Genomic DNA, 8,244 nt, shown 5'->3' on the forward strand with positions numbered 1-8,244 from the left:
CTTAATTTCTTTTCGACGGAAGACAGAAAGACATGGACATCTTGGATGACATAGGGGTGAATTTCAGCAAAAAAAAAATTCAGCAAAAGTTTTTTTTTTTTTAAAGTGAACTACTCCTTTAAGGACCTAGGTTGTTTAAAATATCCTTCATGAGGTAATATCTATTTTTTATTGAAAAAAAAAACATGCTTACATGCTTGACTTTTAAAGTGATACAAAACATCACATGCTAATTCACTTGCACATGTGTACCAACATGACCAACTTTAACCCGCTACGAAATCTGCATGGGAAATCTTTCACCTTAATGTGAAATTCTCCACTGTATGGATTCCTATTGAAATCACTAGTCGTACAATGGTTAATGTGACCGCATTTTTATGCAAATTTGTTAAAGTATCTTGTTTAAAGGTTCTGATATCTTTTAATGGAAAATTAGACAAAAATATTGTCAAAAGCGTTCATGCCAAAATAAACTTATTCCAAGTATAAAGTAAAATATGCATAAAATATATAATTTAACCCGCATTCACATCTACTTATTGATGCCAAAATCCCACATTAGTTAAAAAAAAAAAAGAATAACAACTGAATTAACTGGCAAAATGTTTCTTTTAAGATTTAAAACAGCACATTTTTACAGCAGAGCGTAGGCCTATAATATAATCTGTTGTTGAAATATGCACAAATATAGATCTGATTTGCTCTGTGAGTGACAGATATAAAGCTCTTTAGAGTAACGTGCACCAGACTGCTTTACAAGCTCAAAAATGCAATTGTATAATCATCCCTAATTGTGCATATGATGCATAGACGCTTTGAAATGCAAATACGCTGCAAAGCACTTCACTAAATAATACTTCAGGGGGGAAAAAAAAGCACGTGTGGGAGAAGAAAGCAAAAATAACGAGGGACAGGTGGAGAAAAATAGAGATGGGAAAAGAATGTTGTAAGCGAGACGGTAAGGTAGGTGTTCTCTGTGTGGGATTAGAGGCTGCGTGTGATGTGGATCATGAGCTCCGGTGCCGCTCGCTCGCCCTTAATGACTGAGTGGGATATTGTTACTGACACATATTGGGGCTGTGTTATAAGGGCTGCCAGGGCCACCTGTCACATAGGAATATGAGGGGAGGGTAAAAGAGGAGAGGGGAGACGATGGTAATAGTAAGAGGGAGGGAAAACTATAGAGAGAGAGAAAGTAAATGAGCCTCTCCTGAGAATGACCCTCCTCTCGCCTCTCGCCTGTCTGTCTGTCAGTGCTGCAGGTGTCTGTGCAGTCAGTGAGAACGAGTGTGTGCTCCACTGGAGCATGCAGCCAGACCAGGAAGTGTTCTGAATACTGAACACACACACACTCAATACACAGGAAACACTGAGAGGAGAGCGGATATACAGAAAAAAAGTGGATCTGTTTTAAATGCTTCAAATCCTTATTCTGTTGCACTGCATGTCACAGGTTCTTTCTTTTCATCATAATTTCAAAATTACAAAACCACAATTTTTTTTTTTTAAATGTGCTCAATTTACATCTGTAATGTTCTAGCTAGAGTGGAAAATGTAACCAACGCATTTGGAGAGGGTGTTTTCACAGTTTTCAACATTGATTATAATAATAAGAAGAAATGTTTCTTTAGCACAAAACCATTAGAATGATTTCTGAAGGATCATGTGACACTGAAGACTGGAGTAATGATGCTGAATACGCTTTGCCAATACTGGAATCAATTACATTTTAAAATATATTAAATAGAAGACCATTATTTTATATTGTAGTAAAATTTCACAATATTACTGCTTTTACTGAATTTCTTGTATAATGTTGCATGGAAGGAGGAAACTATGAGGGTAATTAACCAATGTCATTTAAGACAACTTAACAACAAACGTTTTTACACTCATTTAAATGGATAGCCTACTCCACTGTTTTTTTTTTCACATTCTCTTAACTAAAGCCCTATTCGCACGGGATTAGTATTATCTAGTGACCTATTAGTAATTTGTAATAATTGCGGAGTTTGTCTGTGATCTTAATCCTGTGCGAATCGGCCATGTCTGTAATTTGTAAAGTAAAAATTCCCCCGCAAATTACCTATTTCGCCGAACACCGAGGTCCTGTGATAATATTAGTCTCGTGCGAATCGTCATCTCTGTGTTTTGGCCGGATCGTATATCCTTTTTTAAAGGTTTTTATTGTATGTGCGCCTTTTTATCCATCTTTAGCGAAAAAGGAGGCTGGTATGGAGTAGGGTTGCCGCGGTGAGGAAAATTTCCCACCGGTTAATCGACGTGTGACAACACCGGTAATCCCGGTGTCACCGTGGAGGGCAGGGCGGGGGGGTTAAATAGCTTTTAAATGCGTGCGCGTTATACTTTCACTTTCGAAATAAGCGTCAATTGCTTGAATGGACAAAAAAAAAACAACTCGCTGATAATAAAACTTTTATTTATAGACTTTTATTAGCATAACGAACGAATAAAAATAACCCCATGCATAGGCTGAAAAAAGTGAAAATCGGCAAAATGTGGGCCCAAACAAATAAGAACCATAAAACGTTTATTAACGAATAAGAAAATAAAATAGGCCTAAATAAATTACACAAAGTTTAAATGAGATAAAACCAATTAAAAAGAGACGAATATAAAATAAAAACTTCAAAACGGACCTTAGCCTACATAAATGACATACTTTCACTTTCGAAATAAGCGTCAATTGCAATTCAGCGTCAATTGCTGGGATGGACAAAAAAAAAAAAAAACTCGCTGACAATAAACTTTTATTTAGACAGCACTTTTATTAGAATAATAAACGAATAAAATATAGACAGAACTTTTATTAGCATAACGAACGAATAAAAATAACCCCATGCATAGGCTGAAAAAAGTGAAAATCGGCAAACTGTGGGCCCAAAAAAAAAATAAAACGTTTATTAACGAATAAGAAAACAAAATAGGCCTAAATAAATTAAACAAAGTTTAAATAAGATAAAACCAAATAAAAAGAGACGAATATAAAATAAAAACTTTAAAAAGGACCTTAGCCTACATAAATGCACTCTAAAAAAAAGTAAAACACTATAAATTGGCATTTATTAACATTAATATATATATTGGCCAAAATATTGCCAAACAGACGCTTTTGCATTGCGTTTTGACACCAAATCTTCCGCCATTATCTTGCTTTTCTGTAATTTGACTCGTTCTCGTCTCCACACGTGCTAAATGGAATCCTGATGCTTGCTGATCTGTGACGTGACGGCACGCGTTGCGCAGTTCATTTTTAATTATAATGCTCTCTTCAGAACGAAATAATTGAAAATTATAATTTTTAATTAATTCAAATAAATATTTTAGCAAAAACGAATACTTTAAAAAAAAAAACTCAAGACATCGCGGTGTCACGGTGGGAAAGTGATGTCACCGGTGATGGGGCTTAAAACCGGTAACACCGTCAACACCGTCTATCGCGGCAAGCCTAGTATGGAGTGTTTATAGTATTTTTTGGTGCTGGGTCATATCGCAATACACAACTGCCATTTTACAGGCTTAGAAAAGTGCAACGTTTTATTTTGTTTCACCGTCCTAGGTCGAGTTACATTACTCGAGTAACTTAAATAGGGAAAACGTCGAGGTGTTTGGTCGCTTCTCTGCTTGACCCATATTGAATAAACTGGGCTAGTTAAGTGCGACCAAAGTGTCTCGCATGCCAGAGCGATTGAGTGGACGTACTGAGACGAGAGTTAGTTAAGGGAATAACAAAATCGGTGGAGTATCCCTTTAAAAACAGGGATCAGCAAAGGAAAAAAATATTAAACAAAAGGTGTTCGTTGCTAATTATTTAGAATATAATGCATGAGCACGTCGTCTTCATGTAAAGTTAAACAGATCAGCTTGGAGTCTTACCCAAAGGTTCTGAAAAAAGAAATATTCCTATAGCCGAGCACTTGCATAAATCATCCATTTAAGTGCAGCATAGCACAAGTCTGAGCTGTTAATTTCAGACTTGACTCTTAACACTTACATTTGGAACGAAAGCAAAAAGCACAAGCAGAAATGTAGTTACATTTAAAAAGCCGGAGGCAGTGGGTGATAGACTGGTTGCAGGTCTAGTACTGCTGAACACTTCCATTTCACACTACTTCTGGACCATGATCATGATTCATCACAGAACCAACAGCATTTTTGTCTGAGGGAAATGCGTGTACGTGTGTGGGAAGCTCTCTCAGCTTAGCAAGCAGGAGGTGGACCTGAGCCGAAGTAATTACTCCAGCTGACATACTTCACATGACTAATGAGACAATCTCAGGCCACCGCAACCAGTCCATTTGTCACCCAAAGCTATGGCGCCATAGAACGAACGCTAACTCCTGGCAGGCTCTGCTAAGGTCACGGTAAACGCCGCCCCAGAAGCATCTGATTAATTCCAATGTAAAGGTGTGGAAATAAAATTCAATTGATCATTTCCAATTAGCCTGGATCTCTGGGATGACAAGGCAGCCAAGGTCGTAGAACCTTTTGTAGAGCACATTAATTACGGCGCGCCATGTAAGGCCTGAGATCTTATAACAGGCAGCGTGTCAGAAATCGATACAAATGTTGCAGGAAATATGCCATAGATCAATAAGACCAGTCAACCATCAGTTCCTTCTTAGGAATGAAGGTAACAACAAAGATAGCGATGAGATGAAGGAATCAAGGTCAGACAACTAAACTATGAAAGTGCTGTAAATGTTCAACAAACTCTGGTGAGGAAAAATAATATGACAGTGGAATTTGCAAATTTGTTACAATAAAGTTTAGCAGCGTCAAATTTTCAATCAGTTCCAATAAGTTTGGACACTCAAGAAAACTTTTTACTGACTCAGAAAACCACAAGAAGAACCTGACCTGCTGCAGGGATGCATGAGGACTGCAGGTGTGGCCAGAGCAATAAACTGCAATGCACCGCATCCCAAAGACGCTCAATTGGGTTGAGATCTGGTGAATGTGGGGGCCATTTTAGTACAGTGAACTTATTGTCATGTTCAAGAAACCAATTTGAAATGATTCGAGCTTTGTGACATGGTGCATTATCCTGCTGGAAGTAGCCATTGGAGGATGGGTACATGGTGGCCATAAAGGGATGGACATGGTCAGAAACAATGCCCAGGTAGGCCGTCGCATTTAAACGATGACCAATTGGCACTAAGGGGCCTAAAGTGTGTCAAGAAAACATCCCCCACACCATTACACCACCACCAGCAGCCTGCACAGTGGTAACAAGACATGATGGATCCATGTTCTCATTCTGTTTACACCAAATTCTGACTCTACCATCTAAATGTCTCAAATGAAATTGAGACTCATCAGACCAGACAACTTTTTTCCAGTATTCAACTGTCCAATTTTAGTGAGCTCTGAATCAGTCGGCCCATTCTCCTCTGACCTCTAGCATCAACAAGGCATTTTCGCCCACAGGACTGCCATATACTGGATGTTCTTCCCTTTTCACACCATTCTTTGTAAACCCTAGTGCGTGAAAATCCCAGTAACTGATCAGATTGTGCAATACTCAGACCGGCCAGTCTGGTACAAACAACCATGCCACGCTCAAAATTGCTTAAATCACCTTTCTTTCCCATTCTGATTAAGTTTAGAGTTCAGGAGATTGTCATGAACAGGACCACACCCCTAAATGCATTAAAGTATCTGCCATGTGATTGGTTGATTAGATAATTACATTAATGAGAAATTGAACAGGTGTTCCCAATAATCCTTTAGGTGAGTGCATATATACCCAGATAGCAAACTGATATTGAATCAACGTGGAAATATGACATCGAAACAACGTTGATCTGACATTGTTTTGCTCATCGAATTAACGTTGAACCAACGTCAGACGCGTCATTCTTTCAAAACTAACGGAAAATCAACTTGAAATCAACGCGTTGTTTCAACGTTATTAAAGCAAACCAATTTTCGATTTTCATTTAGCTTTGAAGAATGCTGCGTCTGACGTTGGTTCAACGTTAATTCGATGAGCAAAATCAACGTTGTTTTAATGTCATGAGAGACGTCGCTTCCACGTTGATTCAATGTCAGTTTGCTGTCTGGGTATATATATATATATATATATATATTAAGATGAGGTCAAGATGATAACAGCACATTCATAAATACATGTAGCCATCACATAGAGATAATTACGGATGCAGTGCCATTTTCCAGAGCTACTTTCGGCTTCCACTGTTTACCCACTACTGGCCACCTGTTGCTGCTAATGAGTGTAGTGGGGTGTGAATGTGAGCAGCTCCCAGCTGTAACCCAGGGTTCATGATCTAACACACTGATACTGGATATAATTGACATTGGTGGCATTGGGCATGGTTAGGCCGGGCTCCTACAGTTTAACTGCCATTGACTTAATGACCGAGGCAGAGGGGCGCTCACACCGCTAACCCGAGAGCATGTGGCCTCGCGGGAGGGTTTCTACAGCCAGGGCAACCATGGCAACAGCTGAGCCTTATTGCTAACTAACACAAACATTGCCTGCACACACCACGTACAAACACAATAACCCAGCTTCACAGGTTAGCAGGCACAATGAGATTAAGGAATGAAGGGGACTCCTTTACGTTAAGCAAAGTGCAAGGCAAGTTTGCTATAGTCTCTGCCGAAAAAATCAATTCTAGTATGCGAAACCAATTTTAAATTGGTTTGAAATATGGCTGACCAGTCATTAGGTGTGCAAAACTAATAGACATCATATATGCAAACAAGGCTGATAACCAGTGTTGGGAAAGTTCACTTTCTACATGAACTAGTTCAAAGTTCAGTTCACATTTTAAAATAAACCAGTTCATACTTAAAAAAATTAACTAGTTTTTTTTTATTTTTTTTTTATTGCCACAGCCCATATACAACCACAGGTAACAATTATTTTATCGACGGGCAGTTTGCACAGAAATGTTTTTTACGATTTTTCCCATCCTCACCGACCTCGTCATAAAATCAATTTAAATGATCATACGACGCCTCCTCGCGCGCTGCTTTTTCGACAGCAGCCGCGCTGCGACCTTTTCCACAGTCTATGGGTGCGACACTGGTGTCTTGTGTTGCCAGATTGGGTGTTTATTCACTACATATTAAGTGGGTTTTAGCCGGGTTTTCGTCTGGAATTCTCTATAGAAATCTGGCACCCTATTGTACGAAGTTAAAGTGAGAGAGCGTGCGTTCCCAGACACCAGAATGAACGTGTTCACAGTAATGTTCATTAGGCAGTAATAGAGTACGTTCAGTTAACGTTCGCCCAAAATATGAACGCGTTCACTGCTGATAACAAGTGAACACACAGACGGGGAAATTTATTCATTAAAGACAATATTTCTAATCATAATACTTTATTATTACAATTATACCATTTTCAATGTGTATCAAAAACGATAAAAAAATGCTGCATTCTGCTGCTTGGCCTTTAGATGGCGATGCAACACTATAGACTGAAAACATAATACGCATGCGCATGACGCCATCGTTTTCACAGATTCACGTTTTTGTTGTTTACACAAACAGACCGTTTTCAAAAACGTGCGCTTTGAAACCTGTTTTCAAAAGTTTGTGTTTTCAGGCACCCAAAACGCCGTTGTCATGTAAATGACCGGCCAAAATGCATAAAATGTCTGCAGTTTTTAGCTGAAAATGGTGTCGTATAAACAGCCCCTTAGGGAGTTTGTCGAAAGCCACAAGACACTGACATTGTTATACGATTTGGAAAATGAACACAATAAGCTTTTATCAGAATAAATGTGGTTTGACAAATGTTTATTATTTGATCTCAAGTATGATAGAAACAAGAGAAGAAAAACAAGCAAAACAGTCAACAAGGAACATGAGACTCTTTGTTTTGGTTTAGTTCAATCTCACTATGAAAGAATTTGGAAAGCTCTCGAGTCTAAATCAAAGACAGACTACAAAAATGTTTTGTTCAATAGGGTATCAATCCTTGAATTAATGATAACAGTCGGACGTCCCAGGAAAATAAGGGTTGAGCAGAAAAGCAGTTGTCCTGAGTTAGAGACATACACCTCATGCAGGGAAAGATAAAACAACTCTCTCGGCCTGGAACGAAATAAGTCGTAGCTGTGCGTTTGTACGAGATCCAATGCGCTATACAAAGAGAATGTAAATGAACTTTGAATGTCATCAGCTTCAGCCTTTCATTTTCCACCCTACGACTCTCCCTTTTCTCCCACGAACGCACACACACAG

This window comes from Pimephales promelas, chromosome 18 (genome assembly GCF_988280905.1).
Source record: "Pimephales promelas chromosome 18, fPimPro1.hap1.1, whole genome shotgun sequence".
Classification (NCBI taxonomy): Eukaryota; Metazoa; Chordata; class Actinopteri; order Cypriniformes; family Leuciscidae; genus Pimephales; species Pimephales promelas.